Below are 14,852 nucleotides of genomic sequence, written 5' to 3'. Positions count from 1 at the left end.
TGAAGAGAACTTAGAGAAAAGCAAAGATTTGACCAAACGTAAGCAGAAAAGCAGAGACATAAGCATAACATCGAAACATTGACCATGCTCGATCAGCTCCGCTGGTGGGCACATCGTCCGCACGCCTGACACGGGGCTCCGAAAACAAGCGCTCTACTCGGAGCTTCAAAATGGCAAGTGAGCCCCAGGAGGGCAGAAGAAACGCTTCAAGGACACCCTCAAGGCCTCCTTGAAAAGGTATAACATCCCGACCGACAGCTGGGGATCCCTGGACCAAGACTGCCCGAAGTGTAAGAACAGCATTTGGGAAGAAGCTGAACACCTCGAGTTTCATCGCCGAGAACAAGTTGAAGCCAAGCACGACAGCAAAAGGAGTGCAGGGTAACACGGGCACCCCACCCACCCGCCCCTCCAGCCACCATCTGCCCACCTGTGACAGGGACTTTAGGGCACTCATAGGACTTCTCAGTCACCTGCGTGCAAACTTATTTTTAGTGAGAAAACAAGTAATCCTCGACCCCGAGGGACTGCCTAAGAAGGAGAATGATAGAGGGAGGTGAGACAAAGGAAGCCAGTTTCTCAGACCCACTATTTGGAATGCCACAAGAGAGCAACTAAAATATAAAGAAAATGTAGAAATTCACTCCCCTAAATGGCTCAGCCGGGAAGCACAATGTTCTGGTGGACCTGAACCGTGCATATCAGCAACCCACGGTTGCGTTCACTTGTCTGGGTTAAGTTACCTTATCTCTGCTTAGTTAGCAACAGGGAGGATACAGCGTAGTTCAGAATGCCCAGGCTAACGGGAAAACCATCAGCTCAATGTTCTCACACTTAGTCACTGTCCAGTGGCTCCTGCTGGGAACAGCTTGTACTTGGACATCATGTCAGGATGCATTTGAACAGTCTGCTGATACTGACCCACAAGGCTCACATGGAGAATGGCCACTTGGACAAGGCACAGCCAGATGCGAGATGAACTCTGGCTAAAAGAAGTTCCTATGAAAGTGGGAGGGGAGAAGTGGGGGGAAGAGGGGAGAAAGCCGGAAAGGATTCAGAATGGGAAACAATCCATAAATGTACATATAAGAAACATGTAATAATAATAATAATCTTTATTGTCACATTAACACAACAACAAAGTTACTGTGAAAAGCAAATATCAGGTCCTGTGGGTTAACAATCAGAAAACAGAGGAGTTTAATTCAGCAGTAAGGAAAATGACGAACTAGCAGTCTTATAATCAATGTCCTGACCTTACTTCACTACCTAGTTGCAGGTTTAACCACCAAATTCATACAATATCAACATTAGAAAAATGTATTTGTCAGTAGATGGAATAATGATGGGAAGCACTGTATTGCGCCTAATAGGTGCTGAGCATTTCACCTGGGGCGAAGGAAAAATTGGCACTGTTCACCTTTCCCCACTGTGCACGTGGATTTTATCAAGTGATCAGAGAGCAGGGCCCAAGGCAGTGTTACTTGAGTAACTGCTTTATGATGATCACCATCAACTGATATCATAGTTGATACACAAGCCATGCATGATGTGACATATCTTCAGGGCTTTCCTAAGGTCAGGTTTGCTGACATTTTTCTAGTTCCATTAGAGCTCTGTGAAACCAAATTTCACCCAGCCCATCATCCATAATAAGCAGTCACCGAAAAAGACAAAAAGCTATTGTACTTGCAGCGAAACTTCAACAGCTAGTCAATATCTGACAATTATCAAGAATTTCATATCTATTTTAAGAAACTGCAAGAGTATTGCTATAATGTTTCATGCAGAAATGTATACTGGAGCCTTACTGCTTTCAAATATATATTCGATGTTTACATATAACTAAATACCTAAAATAAAATCCACTCTTATACTGTCATCATGGGTTCAGTTTTTTTTTCAGATTCTCAGCAAAAGACACCTTGTTTACATGAAAGCACACCGTACTGTGAAAAGACTTCTGTCGGCACACATTTGGCAGCGCTTACCTGCTGCACCTCTGGAATACGTTGAAGTTTTCTACCAACTTGTCTAAGTTTTTTTTGAACAGGAGCAAAGCAGTCACATCACCGAATGAAGGCGCATGTAACACACAGTTGTTCATGTGCTGCATCTTAACTTGCCTGCTACTGAGGACATCTGTCTCTGGAATGTACTGTGTCTGTGAAGAGGGAGAAGGGGTTCTCATTATGTGTTCCAGTGCCTTCAAAATGCCGCATACATACTTTGGAAGAACAACAAACCGAGTGTAAAACGTACTGAATAATGTCATTAAAGTTCTACGACACTAGCCAGAATTGTATTCTGGCACAAAATATTACCTTCAAAATTGTCCCTCTCCCCGCCTGCAAATCTGCTGCTCCAAAGGATCAAGAGTTTTGTGATTGAATGAGATCCTTCAAGCAGTGCTTAAGTCCCCCGGGGAGCATTTTCTTCTCCTTTAAAGTACAAAGTGCAATTTTTTAAAAAAATTACATATAGCACGATCAGTGAAGGTTTTCCACGCTCAAGTAGATTCTGCATGTATTGTGGGGCAGGGGAGGTGGGTGCACAAGTAATTGTACTGGTCAGGGAATCATCGTCAAAATCTGTAAAAATGTCTGTCCCCAGTATAAAGCTTTCTCTGTAGATCCTTCACAAACTGTCGCTGTGTGTATTCCTACTGCAGAAATGGTGGAGGTGCCAATTTGCACAGACCCATACAGCAGTCTTTCAGAAAGCTGCTACTGGCGCTTTGAATAGAGTCTGGTATCCTGTATTTTCACTGATATAAAAAAACAATGATCCAATTGGTCGAGAGTGTGGAGTGTGGCATTGGGGGGGGGGGGGGGGAGGATTGGAGGGGATGCCATTCCAGGACCTGAGCCAGCTAAATACCGCAGCTCTTCATTCACTGTGACACAAGTAATTGTCCCAACAACAATGAGGTTGTGCAATAATTAAAAACGGTTTTAAAAGCTCCTCAATACTCTGAAATTTATCATTTTGTCAAAATTGTTAATTTGGCTTTGTGGAGGATAACTGGGTACTAATAGTCTTATTGTGGGAAACTATTTGTCTCATTGTCAAAAGTAGCCTTCCAGTATGTTGTTTCTTCACATGGAACAAGGAAACTGAAGCTGATTAAGAAACTTGGCTGGACTTTGTGCCTTAATCAATTCTTGATTCCCTGGGCCAACAGAAAACATTGTGAAGCATTCATTGTATCCAACACAATTGTCTGTTATGAAATTGCATTCTAAAGACTCTTAGGCATTAAAATGGAAAGAGAATGACAAATTGATTTGAAATGAATACAGAATATTCATAAAATACATTTGAATGTCTAGTAAATCAGTGTACTTTCAGCAAAGTGGCCACGAACAAAGATCACTGTCTAAATGACTTTAAAAATACAATTTGACTTACACTTATTAGTAACACGGTAACTGAATGGAACAAGCGCCTTGGCTTCAAATTTTAAAAATGCACTTTCAGTTGGCTAGATTTTGGCTTTTGGGAGGCCCATTCTGTGGGCAAAGTTGGACTCCACACACTTGGCTGGTTACAGGATGTCCAGGAACATGTTAAATAAAAACTTGCTGGTGTGGGAGCTTTGGGCTTGAATTTCTGATACCAGCTCCGAATACATGTCAGAAAGCGGATTGGGCATTGTCATAGCCCCCACGGAGGACCACGGGGAAACCATTGTCGAACTCCCCATGGGACCCGTGGAATACGAGCTTCCCAGGTAGGGGGTGGAGTCCACCTAGCTGGGGCTCGCCAGACCTACATAGAAAAGCCGGCCTAAGCAGGGCCCGGAGCTGTTGGTTGTCCGATCAGGAACTGGATTGGGAGAGAGTTACTGCCATGGGCAGAGTATTGTACACAGTTCAAAATAAATCCTTATTCCACTACCGCTGGCTTTCTCAGTTCCTAAACTGGCAACGAGGACAAAGGACACTCTGGGCTCGCTTTTGGAACCGCCCAGCTGCCCCAGATGAATATTATCCCAGAACATGTGGACAGAAAGTTTGAGATGCCACTGTTAGGTAAGCTAGAAGCCTTTGATGCAGGCCTGGAAGACTGGTGCCAATATGCTGAGCATGAGGTACTTCTTCCAGGCTAACTGTATTTTGGGGGAAGACCGTCAGAAAGTCATCCTCTTGACCACCTGCAGGGCCCCGACTTTTGGAATTATAAACAGTCTCACTTACCCGGCTGCATCAGACTCCAAATCATTTGACAAGCTGGTCACATTGGTAGCTGAACATATCCATTATCACGCAACAGTATAGGTTTAATGTGACGGTGCGGTCTCCAGGTGAATCGGCCATTGGCCTTTGGCCTTTGGCAGAGCATTGCGAATTCGGGCAGTCCCTCTCGAAACATTGAGGGGCATGCTGGTTTGTGGGATAAACAACACGGCCACACAGAGGGAGCCCACCTTAGAATTAAAACAGGCCATTGAGCTGTCACTGTCCCATGAGCATGTAGAGAAAGGGGTCAAGAGCTATTCGGGTCCATGGACTATGACATCCATAGTTTTTCCCGCCCTCTGTTTGAACTCCCGCTGTGTCATGGACAATGCTAGCCAGGCCAGATCACCTCCCAAAGCGCAACCCCAGAGGCAATTACACGCTTGGAGTGTCCTGAAAGCCTCAGAGATGTTTGCCTGATGCTCCTCCTCCTTTTAGGTGTCCTAGGGGCACCCCGGCTCCTTAAGAAAGGGCACCTTGATGGAGCTCAAGGTGTCCCATCTCCCTCTCATCAGCAATTGCACAATATTACCCATGGCTAGAGCAATGGAGTTCAGGACAGAGTGCCTATCCGGCAGAAACTCTGCATTCTGTTGGACCAGGGTCTCCATAGTGTATGCCGTCCTCCCCATGGAGACCACCATGCACTCACGTGCCAGAGGCACAATATCAGAGAGTGCGCGGACACACCCCTGTGTCACTCTACTGTGGGTCTCTAACACTTCTGCCTCATGTTCCACTGCATCTCTTTGATACTCCAGCATCTTTTCTATGACCACTCCCAGACGCTCGTCATTTGACTCAGACTTAGCAGGGGCCTCTTTCTCCAGCAATCTTCTGAGAGCCAGAGACCTTGGCTGGCACTGCCTCCTCCTGCCGTGGGCACGTGTCTTTGTGGTGACCACCAATGTGAGCCTGAGCCTAAATAGATCCATGAGTCACTGAGCTGCGTATCTCTGGGCTTGTAGAGGGTACTGGTGAATGCTGTGATGGCTCTACAGGAGAAAAATCATCGTCTTCCAAGGTCTCCTGTGAGCTCGGCCTGACTTCAGGGGTGGGGACTGGCTTCACCCTCTTCCTGCTGCCACCCAGAAAGGAGAGACACGAGAATAAGTGACTGCCTGGGGTAACTCAAACTTGTGTAGCCATCTGGGAAATGGACAACGTGAGACATGGACATTCGCAAAGCCTAACGGAAAATATGGACAATGAGAGATTCAGGCAGGCTCAGAGCCTGAATGTATATTTGTGAGCAACCCCCAACCGATTAGCATTTTGATGGCCTATCTCCGTAAGACAAAGGACTGATACTCTAGTAACCGATACAATCCCAGACATTTCGGCGCCACTCCCTTTACTCAGGAAGCATCAACAACAGGGTCAATGACCGCTTTGATCACGCCCAGCCATCAAGGCACCCGCCCCTTTATTGACTCAGATCGAAGGCAGTGATCGAGAACTGCCCAATTAGTGGGGTCCAAACCTAAGGACCGCCCAAAAGAGCGCAAAACTCCCGAAGGATAAAGAGACACTGCCATGTGTTCGAGCTCTTTTGGACCTGGCGCTCCGGCAATGTCCACCTCTAATTGCAGCACCGCCAGAAGCAAGTCCAAGTTCAATGCCCGCTACCAGACGGATGAGCCCAGCTGAGCAGCAGTGACTTCTCCAGACCCAGTAGATCCAGATTCGAACAAAGGCCACTGTTCCTCTGACCTAAGCCGGGTGCTTGAAGTTAAGTACAAGTTGTCATAGTTGTTAGGTGTAGTTTAACTAGTAGTGTTTATGTTGCATGTGTAAGTTAATCTTGTTAGTAAATAAAGTACCATTGATCTTGAACTAACTAACTGGTTGTTTGGCTATTTGATCGATTTGTGGTGGTATCATTTGATACCAGGCGACTCTGAGAGCATATCATATCAATATCTAAGGAAAGAATGGCAAACTTATTGACTGCCATATTTATAGCGAGTAAAAAAGGCAAGAGTTACTGGCGACATCTGACGGGACTCGACCCAGAAGTGACTGTGTCACTCCGAGAGAACCCACAAAATGTTTGAATTGGGAATCCAAATTGGAAAAGTAAAAGAAACCACAAGAGTAAGACCAGTATCGATCAAACCTCCAAGATTCGGAAGTGTGTAATTTGCATGTGTACTAACAGGGATATAAGGTAAACTCGATAGCTTTTGTTGCGTGAAACTTTCGTGAGTTGTGTGAACCGGAAAATAGCTTATGCCGTACCCGCTGTTTGCACCACCGCTTTATTCCCCCCTGTCCCAAATTCCCGGTAGAGATACAGAGATAATTGTAGAGATGGCAATGAAGGCAATGGAATGCCTTATGCATTCACAAGAACCCGAGGTCGCAGCGACCAACAGAGCTGAACAGTGTCATCTGGGAAGAGGAAATTAGGAAGTACCTAAAGGGGAAAGGATGGCCTCTATGGTCTGAGTTTTGTGCAAATGAGGAGACTGGTCCTGGTAGTACAGGACAAACTTGGTGGGATAACCTGACCGAGATCCATAAGAAGAATTTAAGTAGAGTTCGTAAGCCAATAGCAATCGTGTCCTGCTTGGCACAATAGCGAGGCACAGAGGAGGTCGTGAGGACACTCGCAGACAGCTTGAAGAGAAAGAGAGGAGTAGTGAGGGAAATGTTCGCGAGTGTGAGAGTGTAAATGAGCAACTCCGAGAGCAGTTAGCAGCGAAGGACAAGGAGATGGCTGATGTCGAACGGGCACACCAATCTTGTCTCACTCACCTAAGTAGCTTTCAGATCCAATATGATAAGGCCTACGCGCAGTCTTTGTAAGAGAGGAAACAGAACACAAAGCAGAACGGTAGCCTTGTGGATAGCACAATTGCTTCACAGCTCCAGGGTCCCAGGTTCGATTCTGGCTTGGGTCACTGTCTGTGCGGAGTCTGCACATCCTCCCCGTGTGTGCGTGGGTTTCCTCCGGGTGCTCCGGTTTCCTCCCACAGTCCAAAGATGTGCGGGATAGGTGGATTGGCCATGATAAATTGCCCTTAGTGTCCAAAATTGCCCTTAATGTTGGGTGGGGTTACTGGGTTATGGGGATAGGGTGGCGGTGTTGACCTTGGGTAGGGTGCTCTTTCCAAGAGCCGGTGCAGACTAGATGGGCCGAATGGCCTCCTTCTGCACTGTAAATTCTATGAAATCTATGAAACAATTGAGAAAGCAATGCGAGGACTTAAAGGCAGCCCTACGAGCGCTCCACAGTTCCACAACGGAACAGCGGCAGAGTTCGGTAGACCATGCCAAGTGCCGGAAGCAAATTGCAAGATTGCAATCACTGCTCTCAGTTCAGAACGGGTTCAGAGACACCTTTGGCCCACAGTTAGATCAGGAAGATGGCCCCGATTGGCAGGGACTTAATGGAATGGCCCATCGATATGTAAACAAAACAGAAATTCAGAATAGAGCCCCCCAAGCCCCGAAAAGGAAAGCACTCGCACCACCGACTGCACAGACAGCACCCAACCCTATGAATCCAATCACCACGCAGCGTAGAGTCCCAACAGAAGACCAACCTGATTTTGTGTACACCAGCCCACTAACCATCACCCAGTTAAGGGATGCCCGTGGTAAAATAGAAACCTTTCACCCCACGTCAGACCCACACCACATTTTCGACGAGTTAGGCAACAGACCGTCATGTACGGTCTGGACGAGCAGGAAGAAGTAAAACTCATAGTGATGAGCCTTGACCCGTCTGTTAGTTCAGCCCTTCCCGACCCACAAAATGTAGAGGAGGTAGCCTGCAAGACATGAAAACAGCCATCTTAGACGCAATTGGCTATAATAGAGGAGATCCAGTAGAAGGACTCAACCGATGTAGACAGAAGAAAGGAAAGCATCCAACAGCATTTGCTGGACGCCTCTGGATACACTTCACGGCAGTATTCGGTGATTTAACACGCGCCCATTTATCTGCAGACAATATGGCCAAATGGACCCGTATTTTAGTCTCCCATACCACGGAGTGTGGGTCCTGAAGAGACTATCTAGAGCTTGGGAACAATCCCTACAGAAAAAGGCAGAGCAGGAGAAAGTAGAGGCAAACATGAACCCCGTAAGGACACACCAAGACCCCGCATGGGTAAATGTAGGTAGAAATAACACGCAGCACCCTAAAGCGCAGGAATGCTACAATTGTGGACAGAAGGAACATTACGCCCGAGAATGCCAAGCCCCCCTGAAACAGCAACGGAATGAGCCCACAAATGCCCCACCTAGGAACAATGCCAGACCTATCCACAGCGGTAGCGCCCGTGCAGCCAATTTGGCCATAAATGGCACCGATTGACGGTGTTCGGACTCCCCAACTTGGGTCTGCGGCACACTTTGGGACAAGTCCGGAAGACCGGTAGTTTCAGGCACAGTCTGGGGACACCCTGTAGAGTTCCTTTGGGACACAGGAGCGTCTCGAACCACGTTAAACTCCTCCATGATGTACCAGCGAGATATATGGCTCACTACAGACGCTATCACTCTTAGTGGCTTTACAGGACATCTCCGGCAGGGACACATTATGGCCCTTGTGGATATCCAGATCGGTAACATTAAATCCAAGCACTCAGTCGTTTTGGTAGATTTACCCCAGACAGCAGAGCGCATCTTGGCGCTAGGTTTTATGAGCTCACACAACCTTTCTTTTGACCCCGTAAATAAATGTGTGTGGAAAATGGCTAGCGCAGCATGAGTCCCCGCCACGCTCACAGTAGGAGACTATGCACACAGGATTATCTCAGTGGGAGAGTACTGGTTTGATCCACAAACCATTACCATGGACAAAACAGTTAGGGAAGTCTTGAAGAGACACAAAGCATCTTTTGCCTAGCACAAGCACGATTGCGGTAAAATTCCAGGAATGGTCACCATTACAGGTCCCGATCCTCAGCCCCAGAAACAATATGGTTTTCCACAGCAAGCTGAGGGAGAGATAGCTAAAGTAATCCAAAGTTTATTGGATCAAGGTGTAATTCTGCGCGTAGCCTCAATGAACAATGCCCCGATTTGGCCCGTAAGAAAACCAGATGGTTCATGGAGACTGACCATCGATTATAGAGAATTAAACAAAATAACTCTGTTAGCAGCCCCTACCATTGCCACGAGTCCCGAGACCATGTTAAAGCAGGGACTTCAGTCAAACATTTTCACGGTTCTGGACATTAGCAATGGCTTTTGGTCCATTCCATTGGATAAAAAGTACCAGTATAAATTTGCGTTCACCTTCCAGGGACAGCAGTATACGTGGACCTGCCTTCCACAAGGCTTCCACAACTCCCCCTCCATTTTTCACAGACTATTGGCAAATGGATTAGCAACATTTTCCCGACCCGAATGCCTCGTTCAGTATGTGGACGACTTGCTTCTACAGACTGACACCAAGGAAGAGCACATTTTGCTTCTTTCTGAACTATTAGCTGTCCTGAAAGAAATTGGATGTAAAATGAACCCCCAAAAAGCCCAAATTCACCAAGAACAGGTCACTTATTTAGGTACAGTCATAACGCATGATAAGCGTGAGATAGAACAGAGATTTATCGATTCAATTGTAAAATTGCCACAAAAGCAGCCCCCCTTTCCGAGCTCCTTAAGAAACAGGCCCCCATGGAAATGGCTTCCACAGCACACGGATGCCGTAGATGCATTGAAACGCGCCCTAAGTACAGCCCCCGCTTTGCAGGCACCAGACCCACACTCCCCACACGCAATAGAGGTAGCGACCACCGACCGAACACTTTCGGCTGTACTTCTCCAGGAAAGGCACGATCATTTAGGACCGGTAGCCTATGTCTCACGAGTTTTAGATCCGGTAGAGCAAGGATTTTCTGCCTGCGAAAGGCACTAGCTCGCAGTTTTTTGGGCTGTTCAATACTTCTCGTACATAACAGGACTCAACCCCGTAACCATTTTGACCGAGCACACCCCGACACAGCTACTGTTAGACGGTAGGCTAAAAGACGGTACAGTAAGCCAAATTCGAGCAGCACGCTGGACCCTACTCCTACAAGGATGCGACATTACAGTAAAGAGGACAAAGACACATACGTTTCTGGCCGATAATTTAGAATATGCAGGAACCCCACATGAGTGTGAAATCATTGCAGCCAAGCACAACACAGGATCCTTTGTTCCCAAATCGTTACCGAAAAAGACAGGCATCAGACCACTGACAACCCAGCCCACAGATAAAGCTCTAAAAATTTATGTAGGTGGCTCCTCCACCATTCTGAATGGAAAAAGGATTACAGGATGTGGCATTTATGTAGAGGACACGCAGGGACGCGCATTAGAGGAAATCGCATTAATGTGGCCAGGACATTTAGGTTCGCAGGCAGCCGTGTTAGCGGCCATTGCATACATTATGCTGCACCCAGATTCGTTCCCGACCCCAGCAGACATATATTCAGACAGTTTATATGTTTGCAACAGCTTGACAGAATTCCTGCCCCTGTGGGAACCTAGAGGATTTATATCCGCCGACGGAAAGCCCCTACCCTCAGCACCATTGCTAAAACACATTCTCAAAGAAGCTGAAGATCGCAAATATGGAACCATAAAGGTGAGAAGCCACCATCGTTCTTCCCCACCCGGTAACGTGAAAGCAGACGGCCTAGCAAAAGCAGGCTCACGACATGGTCACTTTTGGCAACCCGCGAGAGTCCCCCAGTACACGCGGTCCAGGTCTCACAGACCAATATTCAAGATTTGGCACAGGCACAAAAGGAAGACTACACGCTTAAAGAAATTTTCAAAGGAAACTTCCCAGCTCCCTATGATAGGTTTAAAGACACTTAACGATACACGAGGGAATCATATTAAAGGATGGTATTTATGTGGTCCCCACCCAGGACAGGAACCAGATTATTTGTCAATTCCATGACGGACACGGACACCAAGGGATAGAATCCACCCTTGCCCACCTCAGACCTCTCTGCTGGTGGCCCGATTTAAAAACTGACGTAACCCATTACATTGAGAATTGTTTGATTTGCGTCCAGAACAACCCAGACAGATATGCAAAGAAAGGTCAGCTAAGCCACACCCGCCCTGTTAATGGCCCATGGACGAACTTGCAGTTAGATTATATTGGTCCCCTCCATCCCTGCAGAAATGGATTTAAATATGTGTTGGCCGTGATCGACACCTTCGCAAAATGGGTAGAAGCATTTCCCTCCCGGACAAACACGGCCAAAGCAACAGCAAAAATTCTAACCCAGCAGATTTTTACGAGAGTAGTATTGAGTCGGACCAAGGTTCGCACTTCACAGGAAGAGTTATGAAAAACTTCCTAACAATTTTCGGAATTAAACAGGAGTTTCACATTGCTTATCACCCACAATCCAGCGGCATTGAGGAGCGCATGAACCGAACCCTAAAGGCAACACTTAGGAAGATGGTGCAACAGCACAATATGACATGGGACACAGTTCTCCCATTCGCACTGATGTGTAATAGAAACACGGTGTCAAGTTCGACAGGATACACCCCCCACACCCTCATGACCGGACGACCCATGAAGGGTACCGAGTATTTTATTTGGAATTGATTTGGCCAGCCCCGCAGTCACCGCCCTTACCCACGGAAATGCGGTCCAGAACATAATGGAGAATATTAAAGCAGCACAGCTCGCTGCAGCTGTTCAACTAGGCGCTTGGAAAAATCAGAGTAAGGCCTGCTTTGATAAAACAGTACACCCGGTAGAGTATACAGTCGGACAGCAAGTCATGGTCCCCCTGTACAATCCTACTTCATTCCTCTCCCCCAAATTTGCAGAGCCCTACTCAATTTCCGATAAAGCAAGCCCCTCAGTTTACAAGCTCACGTATCCAAATGGAAAGTCAGGATGGTTTCATATAAACCAGCTTAAGGTTTATGGAACTCAGTGCAGCCACTCACACCACATTTCACTGGTAATCATAAATTATCTTAGAATTTACAGTGCAGAAGGAGGCCATTCAGCCCATCGAGTCTGCACCGGCTCTTGGAAAGAGCACACTACCCAAGGTCAACACCTCCACCCTATCCCCATAACCCAGTAACTCCACCCAACACTAAGGGCAATTTTGGACACTAAGGGCAATTTATCATGGCCAATCCACCTAACCTGCACATCTTTGGACTGTGGGAAGAAACCGGAGCACCCGGAGGAAACCCACGCACACACGGGGAGGATGTGCAGGCTCCGCACAGACAGTGACCCAAGCCGGAATCGAACCTGGGACCCTGGAGCTGTGAAGCAATTGTGCTATCCACAATGCTACCGTGCAGGAGAATGGCAGACAACGAAGACCCGCCCACTGGCAACCCAATCCAGCCCTCCCCCAGCCAGGACAGCACGTCCACAGACACGACCTTGACTCAGCCCCCAGAGGCGAGTTTCCGCCTCACACTTGATTCGGCCGCTAGCGAAAGCGATAGCGACAGCGAAAGCACGAAGAACATCCTTGATATTTAACTAATGCAGCAGGGGCATGGGAACCTGGATTGTAGTTTTAGGGTAAGGGAGAATGAGAGTATAGAGGTCAGGAGCACAGATTTGACATCGCAGGAGGGGGCCAGTGTTCAGGTAGGTGGTTTGAAGTGTGTCTACTTCAATGCCAGGAGTATACGAAACAAGGTAGGGGAACTGACAGCGTGGGTTGGTACCTGGGACTTCGATGTTGTGGCCATTTCGGAGACATGGATAGAGCAGGGACAGGAATGGATGTTGCAGGTTCCGGGGTTTAGGTGTTTTAGTAAGCTCAGAGAAGGAGGCAAAAGAGGGGGAGGTGTGGCGCTGCTAGTCAAGAGCAGTATTACGGTGGCGGAGAGGATGCTAGATGGGGACTCTTCTGCCGAGGTAGTATGGGCTGAAGTTAGAAACAGGAAAGGAGAGGTCACCCTGTTGGGAGTTTTTTATAGGCCTCCTAATAGTTCTAGGGATGTAGAGGAAAGGATGGCGAAGATGATTCTGGATATGAGCGAAAGTAACAGGGTAGTTATTATGGGAGACTTTAACTTTCCAAATATTGACTGGAAAAGATATAGTTCGAGTACAATAGATGGGTCGTTTTTTGTACAGTGTGTGCAGGAGGGTTTCCTGAAACAATATGTTGACAGGCCAACAAGAGGCGAGGCCACGTTGGATTTGGTTTTGGGTAATGAACCAGGCCAGGTGTTGGATTTGGAGGTAGGAGAGCACTTTGGGGACAGTGACCACAATTCGGTGACGTTTACGTTAATGATGGAAAGGGATAAGTATACACCGCAGTGCAAGAGTTATAGCTGGGGGAAGGGCAATTATGATGCCATTAGACGTGACTTGGGGGGGATAAGGTGGAGAAGTAGGCTGCAAGTGTTGGGCACACTGGATAAGTGGGGCTTGTTCAAGGATCAGCTACTGCGTGTTCTTGATAAGTATGTACCGGTCAGACAGGGAGGAAGGCGTCGAGCGAGGGAACCGTGGTTTACCAAGGAAGTGGAATCTCTTGTTAAGAGGAAGAAGGAGGCCTATGTGAAGATGAAGTGTGAAGTTTCGGTTGGGGCGATGGATAGTTACAAGGTAGCGAGGAAGGATCTAAAGAGAGAGCTAAGACGAGCAAGGAGGGGACATGAGAAGTATTTGGCAGGAAGGATCAAGGAAAACCCAAAAGCTTTCTATAGGTATGTCAGGAATAAGCGAATGACTAGGGAAAGAGTAGGACCAGTCAAGGACAGGGATGGGAAATTGTGTGTGGAGTCTGAAGAGATAGGCGAGATACTAAATGAATATTTTTCGTCAGTATTCACTCAGGAAAAAGATAATGTTGTGGAGGAGAATGCTGAGCCCCAGGCTAATAGAATAGATGGCATTGAGGTACGTAGGGAAGAGGTGTTGGCAATTCTGGACAGGCTGAAGATAGATAAGTCCCCGGGACCTGATGGGATTTAGCCTAGGATTCTATGGGAGGCCAGGGAAGAGAATGCTGGACCTTTGGCTTTGATTTTTATTTCATCATTGGCTACAGGAATAGTGCAAGAGGACTGGAGGACAGCAAATGTGGTCCCTTTGTTCAAAAAGGGGAGCAGAGACAACCCCGGCAACTATAGGCCGGTGAGCCTCACGTCTGAAGTGGGTAAAGTCTTGGAGGGGATTATAAGAGACAAGATTTATAATCATCTAGATAGGAATAATATGATCAGGGATAGTCAGCATGGCTTTGTGAAGGGTAGGGCATGCCTCACAAACCTTATTGAGTTCTTTGAGAAGGTGACTGAACAGGTAGACGAGGGTAGAGCAGTTGATGTGGTGTATATGGATTTCAGCAAAGCGTTTGATAAGGTTCCCCACGGTAGGCTATTGCAAAAAATACGGAGGCTGGGGATTGAGGGTGATTTAGAGATGTGGATCAGAAATTGGCTAGCTGAAAGAAGACAGAGGGTGGTGGTTGATGGGAAATGTTCAGAATGGAGTACAGTCACAAGTGGAGTACCACAAGGATCTGTTCTGGGGCCGTTGCTGTTTGTCATTTTTATCAATGACCTAGAGGAAGGCGCAGAAGGGTGGGTGAGTAAATTTGCAGACGATACTAAAGTCGGTGGTGTTGTCGATAGTGTGGAAGG

At 47.2% G+C, this 14,852-nt stretch overlaps 1 protein-coding gene across 1 annotated transcript in view; it reads right to left on the bottom strand.

The window, feature by feature from the left end:
- The window catches only part of LOC140393840 (innate immunity activator protein-like), a 125,631-nt gene extending 122,922 nt beyond the window's left edge, over positions 1–2,709 (bottom strand). The window contains exons 1-2 of the mRNA XM_072480355.1: positions 2,325–2,709; positions 1,992–2,164 (exon numbers count right to left, since the gene is read on the bottom strand). The gene's annotated coding sequence lies outside the window, so the exon portion shown is untranslated. The remainder of the gene's footprint in view (positions 1–1,991; positions 2,165–2,324) is intronic.
- Between the last annotated feature and the right edge of the window lie 12,143 nt (positions 2,710–14,852).

This window comes from Scyliorhinus torazame, chromosome 17 (assembly GCF_047496885.1).
Source record: "Scyliorhinus torazame isolate Kashiwa2021f chromosome 17, sScyTor2.1, whole genome shotgun sequence".
Classification (NCBI taxonomy): domain Eukaryota; kingdom Metazoa; phylum Chordata; class Chondrichthyes; order Carcharhiniformes; family Scyliorhinidae; genus Scyliorhinus; species Scyliorhinus torazame.
Note: the sequence above shows the minus strand (reverse complement) of the source record. Positions and strands in the feature narration are given on the sequence as shown.